Below are 12889 nucleotides of genomic sequence, written 5' to 3' on the forward strand. Positions count from 1 at the left end.
TCAACCTCTAGATCCCTCACATGCCTGCACTTTTCGGCTTGCTGCTGCTGCAATCCACGCGTTTTAGATCTGCATAACTCCACCTCTTTTAGCACAGTACCCTCAACCCCCGGCTGTTCCCACCCGCCTCAACACCGTTGGAAGGGAGGAGAACCAATTAAGGCGGGGGGGGGGGGGTGGAACGAGCAGCTGTCTACCCTTAGCAGGAGGGGTGCTGATTAATTACCTCTCCTGCTGCTGCTGCTGCTGGCTGTCCAGCAGCAGACTGAAGGTGGCTGCTGCTGTGCGCAGGTATATAAAGGCTCAGAGCCTATTATGACACGCGCAGCCAGCGTTCCATTGCCACATTCCGTCTACTGCAGGCGGGATACCTGGATGGCTGAATGTCACTGAGAAGCTCACAGAGACCGCCATAAGCAACAGTTTAAAAGAATGCCACAGACTAATCAACCAAACTTTTTGGGTTGGTTTCTCTTTTATAGTCTGCAGGCATTAAATGAAAGAAGTCAGTGTTCCAGCAGAGGGAGACAACGTTTCAGAAAAGGCATTGTAGCAAACCAAAAAAGAAATTTTAAGCGCAGCAGAGTAACCAGCTCACATACCTGTTAGCTCAGGTGAGTTTAAAAGGCTGCTGTTGATAACAAGGGCATTTGCTAAATAGATGGTGTGTGTGCAACAATATACTGAAAGGTCAATTATATTGTGCAGCTTATCTCACCACCTGTAGTTATTTAGGTGAAAGCTCCAAAATGCTTGCCTAATATGTCTGTTTATCCAAAAGGAAGTATAGAGGGAGAGCTAGATAGATAGCATTGCATTACATTACATTACATGGCAATGCAATGCACAGTTGCTGAAGTTGAACCAAAATGAGCTTGTCATCTGGCTTCTGCAACTTTTAACATGAAAAATCCAATGAGGAGAAGAAAAGCAAAGCCAAAGAGTCCATCCCAAAATCCGACAAACAAGCAAAATGAACAAAAAGCATTGAATTCAATTCTTTCTGATTTTAGAAACTGCATTAAAGAAGGGGTGCACCGGTCCTGGAGATACTGCAATACCAGGTCAATGCGTGGAGTGGACAGAGCAAGCTCTTTTTCCATCTCCCTGTTCTAAAAATCCATTTAATATATGGTCCCCAGATAGGGGACGTATCAGATATTAAACTGATAAGAACAGATACTACACTTGATCTTAGCCAAAAGGCCGAGAAGCGATAACCAGAATTGGTTTCCGACTACGGTGCCACCCAAGGATTCTGAAAAGTCCATTTGTGGAGATGGCCACCTGGACTCCCGTTAAGAAGACATGCTGTCAACCTCTAGATCCCTCACATGCCTGCACTTTTCGGCTTGCTGCTGCTGCAATCCACGCGTTTTAGATCTGCATAACTCCACCTCTTTTAGCACAGTACCCTCAACCCCCGGCTGTTCCCACCCGCCTCAACACCGTTGGAAGGGAGGAGAACCAATTAAGGCGGGGGGGGGGGTGGAACGAGCAGCTGTCTACCCTTAGCAGGAGGGTTGCTGATTAATTACCTCTCCTGCTGCTGCTGCTGCTGGCTGTCCAGCAGCAGACTGAAGGTGGCTGCTGCTGTGCGCAGGTATATAAAGGCTCAGAGCCTATTATGACACGCGCAGCCAGCGTTCCATTGCCACATTCCGTCTACTGCAGGCGGGATACCTGGATGGCTGAATGTCACTGAGAAGCTCACAGAGACCGCCATAAGCAACAGTTTAAAAGAATGCCACAGACTAATCAACCAAACTTTTTGGGTTGGTTTCTCTTTTATAGTCTGCAGGCATTAAATGAAAGAAGTCAGTGTTCCAGCAGAGGGAGACAACGTTTCAGAAAAGGCATTGTAGCAAACCAAAAAAGAAATTTTAAGCGCAGCAGAGTAACCAGCTCACATACCTGTTAGCTCAGGTGAGTTTAAAAGGCTGCTGTTGATAACAAGGGCATTTGCTAAATAGATGGTGTGTGTGCAACAATATACTGAAAGGTCAATTATATTGTGCAGCTTATCTCACCACCTGTAGTTATTTAGGTGAAAGCTCCAAAATGCTTGCCTAATATGTCTGTTTATCCAAAAGGAAGTATAGAGGGAGAGCTAGATAGATAGCATTGCATTACATTACATTACATGGCAATGCAATGCACAGTTGCTGAAGTTGAACCAAAATGAGCTTGTCATCTGGCTTCTGCAACTTTTAACATGAAAAATCCAATGAGGAGAAGAAAAGCAAAGCCAAAGAGTCCATCCCAAAATCCGACAAACAAGCAAAATGAACAAAAAGCATTGAATTCAATTCTTTCTGATTTTAGAAACTGGATTAAAGAAGGGGTGCACCGGTCCTGGAGATACTGCAATACCAGGTCAATGCGTGGAGTGGACAGAGCAAGCTCTTTTTCCATCTCCCTGTTCTAAAAATCCATTTAATATATGGTCCCCAGATAGGGGACGTATCAGATATTAAACTGATAAGAACAGATACTACACTTGATCTTAGCCAAAAGGCCGAGAAGCGATAACCAGAATTGGTTTCCGACTACGGTGCCACCCAAGGATTCTGAAAAGTCCATTTGTGGAGATGGCCACCTGGACTCCCGTTAAGAAGACATGCTGTCAACCTCTAGATCCCTCACATGCCTGCACTTTTCGGCTTGCTGCTGCTGCAATCCACGCGTTTTAGATCTGCATAACTCCACCTCTTTTAGCACAGTACCCTCAACCCCCGGCTGTTCCCACCCGCCTCAACACCGTTGGAAGGGAGGAGAACCAATTAAGGCGGGGGGGGGGGGTGGAACGAGCAGCTGTCTACCCTTAGCAGGAGGGGTGCTGATTAATTACCTCTCCTGCTGCTGCTGCTGCTGGCTGTCCAGCAGCAGACTGAAGGTGGCTGCTGCTGTGCGCAGGTATATAAAGGCTCAGAGCCTATTATGACACGCGCAGCCAGCGTTCCATTGCCACATTCCGTCTACTGCAGGCGGGATACCTGGATGGCTGAATGTCACTGAGAAGCTCACAGAGACCGCCATAAGCAACAGTTTAAAAGAATGCCACAGACTAATCAACCAAACTTTTTGGGTTGGTTTCTCTTTTATAGTCTGCAGGCATTAAATGAAAGAAGTCAGTGTTCCAGCAGAGGGAGACAACGTTTCAGAAAAGGCATTGTAGCAAACCAAAAAAGAAATTTTAAGCGCAGCAGAGTAACCAGCTCACATACCTGTTAGCTCAGGTGAGTTTAAAAGGCTGCTGTTGATAACAAGGGCATTTGCTAAATAGATGGTGTGTGTGCAACAATATACTGAAAGGTCAATTATATTGTGCAGCTTATCTCACCACCTGTAGTTATTTAGGTGAAAGCTCCAAAATGCTTGCCTAATATGTCTGTTTATCCAAAAGGAAGTATAGAGGGAGAGCTAGATAGATAGCATTGCATTACATTACATTACATGGCAATGCAATGCACAGTTGCTGAAGTTGAACCAAAATGAGCTTGTCATCTGGCTTCTGCAACTTTTAACATGAAAAATCCAATGAGGAGAAGAAAAGCAAAGCCAAAGAGTCCATCCCAAAATCCGACAAACAAGCAAAATGAACAAAAAGCATTGAATTCAATTCTTTCTGATTTTAGAAACTGCATTAAAGAAGGGGTGCACCGGTCCTGGAGATACTGCAATACCAGGTCAATGCGTGGAGTGGACAGAGCAAGCTCTTTTTCCATCTCCCTGTTCTAAAAATCCATTTAATATATGGTCCCCAGATAGGGGACGTATCAGATATTAAACTGATAAGAACAGATACTACACTTGATCTTAGCCAAAAGGCCGAGAAGCGATAACCAGAATTGGTTTCCGACTACGGTGCCACCCAAGGATTCTGAAAAGTCCATTTGTGGAGATGGCCACCTGGACTCCCGTTAAGAAGACATGCTGTCAACCTCTAGATCCCTCACATGCCTGCACTTTTCGGCTTGCTGCTGCTGCAATCCACGCGTTTTAGATCTGCATAACTCCACCTCTTTTAGCACAGTACCCTCAACCCCCGGCTGTTCCCACCCGCCTCAACACCGTTGGAAGGGAGGAGAACCAATTAAGGCGGGGGGGGGGGTGGAACGAGCAGCTGTCTACCCTTAGCAGGAGAGTTGCTGATTAATTACCTCTCCTGCTGCTGCTGCTGCTGGCTGTCCAGCAGCAGACTGAAGGTGGCTGCTGCTGTGCGCAGGTATATAAAGGCTCAGAGCCTATTATGACACGCGCAGCCAGCGTTCCATTGCCACATTCCGTCTACTGCAGGCGGGATACCTGGATGGCTGAATGTCACTGAGAAGCTCACAGAGACCGCCATAAGCAACAGTTTAAAAGAATGCCACAGACTAATCAACCAAACTTTTTGGGTTGGTTTCTCTTTTATAGTCTGCAGGCATTAAATGAAAGAAGTCAGTGTTCCAGCAGAGGGAGACAACGTTTCAGAAAAGGCATTGTAGCAAACCAAAAAAGAAATTTTAAGCGCAGCAGAGTAACCAGCTCACATACCTGTTAGCTCAGGTGAGTTTAAAAGGCTGCTGTTGATAACAAGGGCATTTGCTAAATAGATGGTGTGTGTGCAACAATATACTGAAAGGTCAATTATATTGTGCAGCTTATCTCACCACCTGTAGTTATTTAGGTGAAAGCTCCAAAATGCTTGCCTAATATGTCTGTTTATCCAAAAGGAAGTATAGAGGGAGAGCTAGATAGATAGCATTGCATTACATTACATTACATGGCAATGCAATGCACAGTTGCTGAAGTTGAACCAAAATGAGCTTGTCATCTGGCTTCTGCAACTTTTAACATGAAAAATCCAATGAGGAGAAGAAAAGCAAAGCCAAAGAGTCCATCCCAAAATCCGACAAACAAGCAAAATGAACAAAAAGCATTGAATTCAATTCTTTCTGATTTTAGAAACTGCATTAAAGAAGGGGTGCACCGGTCCTGGAGATACTGCAATACCAGGTCAATGCGTGGAGTGGACAGAGCAAGCTCTTTTTCCATCTCCCTGTTCTAAAAATCCACTTAATATATGGTCCCCAGATAGGGGACGTATCAGATATTAAACTGATAAGAACAGATACTACACTTGATCTTAGCCAAAAGGCCGAGAAGCGATAACCAGAATTGGTTTCCGACTACGGTGCCACCCAAGGATTCTGAAAAGTCCATTTGTGGAGATGGCCACCTGGACTCCCGTTAAGAAGACATGCTGTCAACCTCTAGATCCCTCACATGCCTGCACTTTTCGGCTTGCTGCTGCTGCAATCCACGCGTTTTAGATCTGCATAACTCCACCTCTTTTAGCACAGTACCCTCAACCCCCGGCTGTTCCCACCCGCCTCAACACCGTTGGAAGGGAGGAGAACCAATTAAGGCGGGGGGGGGGTGGAACGAGCAGCTGTCTACCCTTAGCAGGAGGGTTGCTGATTAATTACCTCTCCTGCTGCTGCTGCTGCTGGCTGTCCAGCAGCAGACTGAAGGTGGCTGCTGCTGTGCGCAGGTATATAAAGGCTCAGAGCCTATTATGACACGCGCAGCCAGCGTTCCATTGCCACATTCCGTCTACTGCAGGCGGGATACCTGGATGGCTGAATGTCACTGAGAAGCTCACAGAGACCGCCATAAGCAACAGTTTAAAAGAATGCCACAGACTAATCAACCAAACTTTTTGGGTTGGTTTCTCTTTTATAGTCTGCAGGCATTAAATGAAAGAAGTCAGTGTTCCAGCAGAGGGAGACAACGTTTCAGAAAAGGCATTGTAGCAAACCAAAAAAGAAATTTTAAGCGCAGCAGAGTAACCAGCTCACATACCTGTTAGCTCAGGTGAGTTTAAAAGGCTGCTGTTGATAACAAGGGCATTTGCTAAATAGATGGTGTGTGTGCAACAATATACTGAAAGGTCAATTATATTGTGCAGCTTATCTCACCACCTGTAGTTATTTAGGTGAAAGCTCCAAAATGCTTGCCTAATATGTCTGTTTATCCAAAAGGAAGTATAGAGGGAGAGCTAGATAGATAGCATTGCATTACATTACATTACATGGCAATGCAATGCACAGTTGCTGAAGTTGAACCAAAATGAGCTTGTCATCTGGCTTCTGCAACTTTTAACATGAAAAATCCAATGAGGAGAAGAAAAGCAAAGCCAAAGAGTCCATCCCAAAATCCGACAAACAAGCAAAATGAACAAAAAGCATTGAATTCAATTCTTTCTGATTTTAGAAACTGCATTAAAGAAGGGGTGCACCGGTCCTGGAGATACTGCAATACCAGGTCAATGCGTGGAGTGGACAGAGCAAGCTCTTTTTCCATCTCCCTGTTCTAAAAATCCATTTAATATATGGTCCCCAGATAGGGGACGTATCAGATATTAAACTGATAAGAACAGATACTACACTTGATCTTAGCCAAAAGGCCGAGAAGCGATAACCAGAATTGGTTTCCGACTACGGTGCCACCCAAGGATTCTGAAAAGTCCATTTGTGGAGATGGCCACCTGGACTCCCGTTAAGAAGACATGCTGTCAACCTCTAGATCCCTCACATGCCTGCACTTTTCGGCTTGCTGCTGCTGCAATCCACGCGTTTTAGATCTGCATAACTCCACCTCTTTTAGCACAGTACCCTCAACCCCCGGCTGTTCCCACCCGCCTCAACACCGTTGGAAGGGAGGAGAACCAATTAAGGCGGGGGGGGGGGGTGGAACGAGCAGCTGTCTACCCTTAGCAGGAGGGTTGCTGATTAATTACCTCTCCTGCTGCTGCTGCTGCTGGCTGTCCAGCAGCAGACTGAAGGTGGCTGCTGCTGTGCGCAGGTATATAAAGGCTCAGAGCCTATTATGACACGCGCAGCCAGCGTTCCATTGCCACATTCCGTCTACTGCAGGCGGGATACCTGGATGGCTGAATGTCACTGAGAAGCTCACAGAGACCGCCATAAGCAACAGTTTAAAAGAATGCCACAGACTAATCAACCAAACTTTTTGGGTTGGTTTCTCTTTTATAGTCTGCAGGCATTAAATGAAAGAAGTCAGTGTTCCAGCAGAGGGAGACAACGTTTCAGAAAAGGCATTGTAGCAAACCAAAAAAGAAATTTTAAGCGCAGCAGAGTAACCAGCTCACATACCTGTTAGCTCAGGTGAGTTTAAAAGGCTGCTGTTGATAACAAGGGCATTTGCTAAATAGATGGTGTGTGTGCAACAATATACTGAAAGGTCAATTATATTGTGCAGCTTATCTCACCACCTGTAGTTATTTAGGTGAAAGCTCCAAAATGCTTGCCTAATATGTCTGTTTATCCAAAAGGAAGTATAGAGGGAGAGCTAGATAGATAGCATTGCATTACATTACATTACATGGCAATGCAATGCACAGTTGCTGAAGTTGAACCAAAATGAGCTTGTCATCTGGCTTCTGCAACTTTTAACATGAAAAATCCAATGAGGAGAAGAAAAGCAAAGCCAAAGAGTCCATCCCAAAATCCGACAAACAAGCAAAATGAACAAAAAGCATTGAATTCAATTCTTTCTGATTTTAGAAACTGCATTAAAGAAGGGGTGCACCGGTCCTGGAGATACTGCAATACCAGGTCAATGCGTGGAGTGGACAGAGCAAGCTCTTTTTCCATCTCCCTGTTCTAAAAATCCATTTAATATATGGTCCCCAGATAGAGGACGTATCAGATATTAAACTGATAAGAACAGATACTACACTTGATCTTAGCCAAAAGGCCGAGAAGCGATAACCAGAATTGGTTTCCGACTACGGTGCCACCCAAGGATTCTGAAAAGTCCATTTGTGGAGATGGCCACCTGGACTCCCGTTAAGAAGACATGCTGTCAACCTCTAGATCCCTCACATGCCTGCACTTTTCGGCTTGCTGCTGCTGCAATCCACGCGTTTTAGATCTGCATAACTCCACCTCTTTTAGCACAGTACCCTCAACCCCCGGCTGTTCCCACCCGCCTCAACACCGTTGGAAGGGAGGAGAACCAATTAAGGCGGGGGGGGGGTGGAACGAGCAGCTGTCTACCCTTAGCAGGAGGGTTGCTGATTAATTACCTCTCCTGCTGCTGCTGCTGCTGGCTGTCCAGCAGCAGACTGAAGGTGGCTGCTGCTGTGCGCAGGTATATAAAGGCTCAGAGCCTATTATGACACGCGCAGCCAGCGTTCCATTGCCACATTCCGTCTACTGCAGGCGGGATACCTGGATGGCTGAATGTCACTGAGAAGCTCACAGAGACCGCCATAAGCAACAGTTTAAAAGAATGCCACAGACTAATCAACCAAACTTTTTGGGTTGGTTTCTCTTTTATAGTCTGCAGGCATTAAATGAAAGAAGTCAGTGTTCCAGCAGAGGGAGACACCGTTTCAGAAAAGGCATTGTAGCAAACCAAAAAAGAAATTTTAAGCGCAGCAGAGTAACCAGCTCACATACCTGTTAGCTCAGGTGAGTTTAAAAGGCTGCTGTTGATAACAAGGGCATTTGCTAAATAGGTGGTGTGTGTGCAACAATATACTGAAAGGTCAATTATATTGTGCAGCTTATCTCACCACCTGTAGTTATTTAGGTGAAAGCTCCAAAATGCTTGCCTAATATGTCTGTTTATCCAAAAGGAAGTATAGAGGGAGAGCTAGATAGATAGCATTGCATTACATTACATTACATGGCAATGCAATGCACAGTTGCTGAAGTTGAACCAAAATGAGCTTGTCATCTGGCTTCTGCAACTTTTAACATGAAAAATCCAATGAGGAGAAGAAAAGCAAAGCCAAAGAGTCCATCCCAAAATCCGACAAACAAGCAAAATGAACAAAAAGCATTGAATTCAATTCTTTCTGATTTTAGAAACTGCATTAAAGAAGGGGTGCACCGGTCCTGGAGATACTGCAATACCAGGTCAATGCGTGGAGTGGACAGAGCAAGCTCTTTTTCCATCTCCCTGTTCTAAAAATCCATTTAATATATGGTCCCCAGATAGGGGACGTATCAGATATTAAACTGATAAGAACAGATACTACACTTGATCTTAGCCAAAAGGCCGAGAAGCGATAACCAGAATTGGTTTCCGACTACGGTGCCACCCAAGGATTCTGAAAAGTCCATTTGTGGAGATGGCCACCTGGACTCCCGTTAAGAAGACATGCTGTCAACCTCTAGATCCCTCACATGCCTGCACTTTTCGGCTTGCTGCTGCTGCAATCCACGCGTTTTAGATCTGCATAACTCCACCTCTTTTAGCACAGTACCCTCAACCCCCGGCTGTTCCCACCCGCCTCAACACCGTTGGAAGGGAGGAGAACCAATTAAGGCGGGGGGGGGGTGGAACGAGCAGCTGTCTACCCTTAGCAGGAGGGTTGCTGATTAATTACCTCTCCTGCTGCTGCTGCTGCTGGCTGTCCAGCAGCAGACTGAAGGTGGCTGCTGCTGTGCGCAGGTATATAAAGGCTCAGAGCCTATTATGACACGCGCAGCCAGCGTTCCATTGCCACATTCCGTCTACTGCAGGCGGGATACCTGGATGGCTGAATGTCACTGAGAAGCTCACAGAGACCGCCATAAGCAACAGTTTAAAAGAATGCCACAGACTAATCAACCAAACTTTTTGGGTTGGTTTCTCTTTTATAGTCTGCAGGCATTAAATGAAAGAAGTCAGTGTTCCAGCAGAGGGAGACACCGTTTCAGAAAAGGCATTGTAGCAAACCAAAAAAGAAATTTTAAGCGCAGCAGAGTAACCAGCTCACATACCTGTTAGCTCAGGTGAGTTTAAAAGGCTGCTGTTGATAACAAGGGCATTTGCTAAATAGGTGGTGTGTGTGCAACAATATACTGAAAGGTCAATTATATTGTGCAGCTTATCTCACCACCTGTAGTTATTTAGGTGAAAGCTCCAAAATGCTTGCTTAATATGTCTGTTTATCCAAAAGGAAGTATAGAGGGAGAGCTAGATAGATAGCATTGCATTACATTACATTACATGGCAATGCAATGCACAGTTGCTGAAGTTGAACCAAAATGAGCTTGTCATCTGGCTTCTGCAACTTTTAACATGAAAAATCCAATGAGGAGAAGAAAAGCAAAGCCAAAGAGTCCATCCCAAAATCCGACAAACAAGCAAAATGAACAAAAAGCATTGAATTCAATTCTTTCTGATTTTAGAAACTGCATTAAAGAAGGGGTGCACCGGTCCTGGAGATACTGCAATACCAGGTCAATGCGTGGAGTGGACAGAGCAAGCTCTTTTTCCATCTCCCTGTTCTAAAAATCCATTTAATATATGGTCCCCAGATAGGGGACGTATCAGATATTAAACTGATAAGAACAGATACTACACTTGATCTTAGCCAAAAGGCCGAGAAGCGATAACCAGAATTGGTTTCCGACTACGGTGCCACCCAAGGATTCTGAAAAGTCCATTTGTGGAGATGGCCACCTGGACTCCCGTTAAGAAGACATGCTGTCAACCTCTAGATCCCTCACATGCCTGCACTTTTCGGCTTGCTGCTGCTGCAATCCACGCGTTTTAGATCTGCATAACTCCACCTCTTTTAGCACAGTACCCTCAACCCCCGGCTGTTCCCACCCGCCTCAACACCGTTGGAAGGGAGGAGAACCAATTAAGGCGGGGGGGGGGGGGGGGTGGAACGAGCAGCTGTCTACCCTTAGCAGGAGGGGTGCTGATTAATTACCTCTCCTGCTGCTGCTGCTGCTGGCTGTCCAGCAGCAGACTGAAGGTGGCTGCTGCTGTGCGCAGGTATATAAAGGCTCAGAGCCTATTATGACACGCGCAGCCAGCGTTCCATTGCCACATTCCGTCTACTGCAGGCGGGATACCTGGATGGCTGAATGTCACTGAGAAGCTCACAGAGACCGCCATAAGCAACAGTTTAAAAGAATGCCACAGACTAATCAACCAAACTTTTCGGGTTGGTTTCTCTTTTATAGTCTGCAGGCATTAAATGAAAGAAGTCAGTGTTCCAGCAGAGGGAGACAACGTTTCAGAAAAGGCATTGTAGCAAACCAAAAAAGAAATTTTAAGCGCAGCAGAGTAACCAGCTCACATACCTGTTAGCTCAGGTGAGTTTAAAAGGCTGCTGTTGATAACAAGGGCATTTGCTAAATAGATGGTGTGTGTGCAACAATATACTGAAAGGTCAATTATATTGTGCAGCTTATCTCACCACCTGTAGTTATTTAGGTGAAAGCTCCAAAATGCTTGCCTAATATGTCTGTTTATCCAAAAGGAAGTATAGAGGGAGAGCTAGATAGATAGCATTGCATTACATTAGATTACATGGCAATGCAATGCACAGTTGCTGAAGTTGAACCAAAATGAGCTTGTCATCTGGCTTCTGCAACTTTTAACATGAAAAATCCAATGAGGAGAAGAAAAGCAAAGCCAAAGAGTCCATCCCAAAATCCGACAAACAAGCAAAATGAACAAAAAGCATTGAATTCAATTCTTTCTGATTTTAGAAACTGCATTAAAGAAGGGGTGCACCGGTCCTGGAGATACTGCAATACCAGGTCAATGCGTGGAGTGGACAGAGCAAGCTCTTTTTCCATCTCCCTGTTCTAAAAATCCATTTAATATATGGTCCCCAGATAGGGGACGTATCAGATATTAAACTGATAAGAACAGATTTTTTTTTTTTGTGAAAGCCCGAATTCGTGTACAAAACCCGAGTGCGCTTGAAAAAGTGACAAGTGCCACAAAAAAAGTGCACTAGGATGCTGGTCTTCTTGAAGCCCTCTCCAAAAGGAGAAGGGTCCCCCAAACCATTCCCCGTCCCTCCGAGCCAGAAGGCCACAGCGAGGAACAGGGACAAATAGCCACCTCCAACCGAAACCAGAGGCGACCCAATCTTACCCCCAATACCTGCCCGAGTTCTCACCCGAGCAAGGCACTGGGAGCCAAAGACTGTGCTCCCCTCCCGGAAGAGGGGAGCCAACATCGCTCTCCTCCCGAAAGAGGAGAGCCAAGGGGGTTCAGGGGGGAGCGGAACCTGATGGCCACACACTCCCCCCCTAGACCTGCCAAGAGAGGAACCCGTTAGGGAACCGCATCCCGACAAAATCCTAGTAAGGACGTGGACACACGTGAATAAGTGGACACACAGTGACAAAAAAATTAAATAAATAGTGAAGGTTTCACAGTATAATACTGCCCGGACCTTCGACCGGAAATTGAAAAATTCCCCATCCTAAGGCCAGAAGGCCCGGAATAAGGGTGTGTGCGAAGAAAGAAAATTTGAAGTGCTTGTGCAAATGTGCCATAAACTCAAGTGGGGTTCCCAATCCCAGTGAGTTAAGGCACCCCAGGGTCACCACTCCTGGGGCACTTCACACTTCGGGCTTTCGATCTTCCCCGGCCCAATGACGTCGATCCTGGAGGGCCATGCTTTCCACCAGATGACTATATTAGCCACCTGGCGTACTAACAAGCGCCTAAACCCCAGTGTGCAAAATGTATCAATCTACTAGGGCGGCCAACATCCAAAACCGCCTTTTCGAAAGATACTACACTTGATCTTAGCCAAAAGGCCGAGAAGCGATAACCAGAATTGGTTTCCGACTACGGTGCCACCCAAGGATTCTGAAAAGTCCATTTGTGGAGATGGCCACCTGGACTCCCGTTAAGAAGACATGCTGTCAACCTCTAGATCCCTCACATGCCTGCACTTTTCGGCTTGCTGCTGCTGCAATCCACGCGTTTTAGATCTGCATAACTCCACCTCTTTTAGCACAGTACCCTCAACCCCCGGCTGTTCCCACCCGCCTCAACACCGTTGGAAGGGAGGAGAACCAATTAAGGCGGGGGGGGGGTGGAACGAGCAGCTGTCTACCCTTAG

The 12889-nt window shown here is 45.9% G+C and overlaps 8 non-coding genes and 2 pseudogenes across 8 annotated transcripts; all 10 read right to left on the reverse strand.

The window, feature by feature from the left end:
• Window positions 1-1027: 1027 nt before the first annotated feature.
• Window positions 1028-1218, reverse strand: LOC141226647 (U2 spliceosomal RNA). The gene has a single exon (XR_012293774.1). It is a non-coding gene; the product is annotated as a U2 spliceosomal RNA (small nuclear RNA).
• A 1121-nt stretch (window positions 1219-2339) lies between these two features.
• Window positions 2340-2530, reverse strand: LOC141226648 (U2 spliceosomal RNA). The gene has a single exon (XR_012293775.1). It is a non-coding gene; the product is annotated as a U2 spliceosomal RNA (small nuclear RNA).
• Window positions 2531-3652: 1122 nt separating this feature from the next.
• On the reverse strand, window positions 3653-3843 carry LOC141226649 (U2 spliceosomal RNA). Its single transcript, XR_012293776.1, has one exon. It is a non-coding gene; the product is annotated as a U2 spliceosomal RNA (small nuclear RNA).
• A 1121-nt stretch (window positions 3844-4964) lies between these two features.
• On the reverse strand, window positions 4965-5155 carry LOC141226040 (U2 spliceosomal RNA). Its single transcript, XR_012293270.1, has one exon. It is a non-coding gene; the product is annotated as a U2 spliceosomal RNA (small nuclear RNA).
• Window positions 5156-6275: 1120 nt separating this feature from the next.
• LOC141226650 (U2 spliceosomal RNA) lies at window positions 6276-6466 on the reverse strand. The gene has a single exon (XR_012293777.1). It is a non-coding gene; the product is annotated as a U2 spliceosomal RNA (small nuclear RNA).
• A 1122-nt stretch (window positions 6467-7588) lies between these two features.
• On the reverse strand, window positions 7589-7779 carry LOC141226058 (U2 spliceosomal RNA). The gene has a single exon (XR_012293287.1). It is a non-coding gene; the product is annotated as a U2 spliceosomal RNA (small nuclear RNA).
• Window positions 7780-8899: 1120 nt separating this feature from the next.
• LOC141226652 (U2 spliceosomal RNA) lies at window positions 8900-9090 on the reverse strand. The gene has a single exon (XR_012293778.1). It is a non-coding gene; the product is annotated as a U2 spliceosomal RNA (small nuclear RNA).
• Window positions 9091-10210: 1120 nt separating this feature from the next.
• LOC141226653 (U2 spliceosomal RNA) lies at window positions 10211-10401 on the reverse strand. Its single transcript, XR_012293779.1, has one exon. It is a non-coding gene; the product is annotated as a U2 spliceosomal RNA (small nuclear RNA).
• Window positions 10402-11527: 1126 nt separating this feature from the next.
• LOC141226306 (U2 spliceosomal RNA) lies at window positions 11528-11705 on the reverse strand (annotated as a pseudogene).
• A 796-nt stretch (window positions 11706-12501) lies between these two features.
• LOC141226375 (U2 spliceosomal RNA) lies at window positions 12502-12593 on the reverse strand (annotated as a pseudogene).
• Between the last annotated feature and the right edge of the window lie 296 nt (window positions 12594-12889).

Source organism: Phyllobates terribilis, unplaced genomic scaffold, assembly GCF_046119375.1.
Source record: "Phyllobates terribilis strain yellow unplaced genomic scaffold, ASM4611937v1 Scaffold_414__1_contigs__length_1644244, whole genome shotgun sequence".
Lineage (NCBI taxonomy): Eukaryota > Metazoa > Chordata > Amphibia > Anura > Dendrobatidae > Phyllobates > Phyllobates terribilis.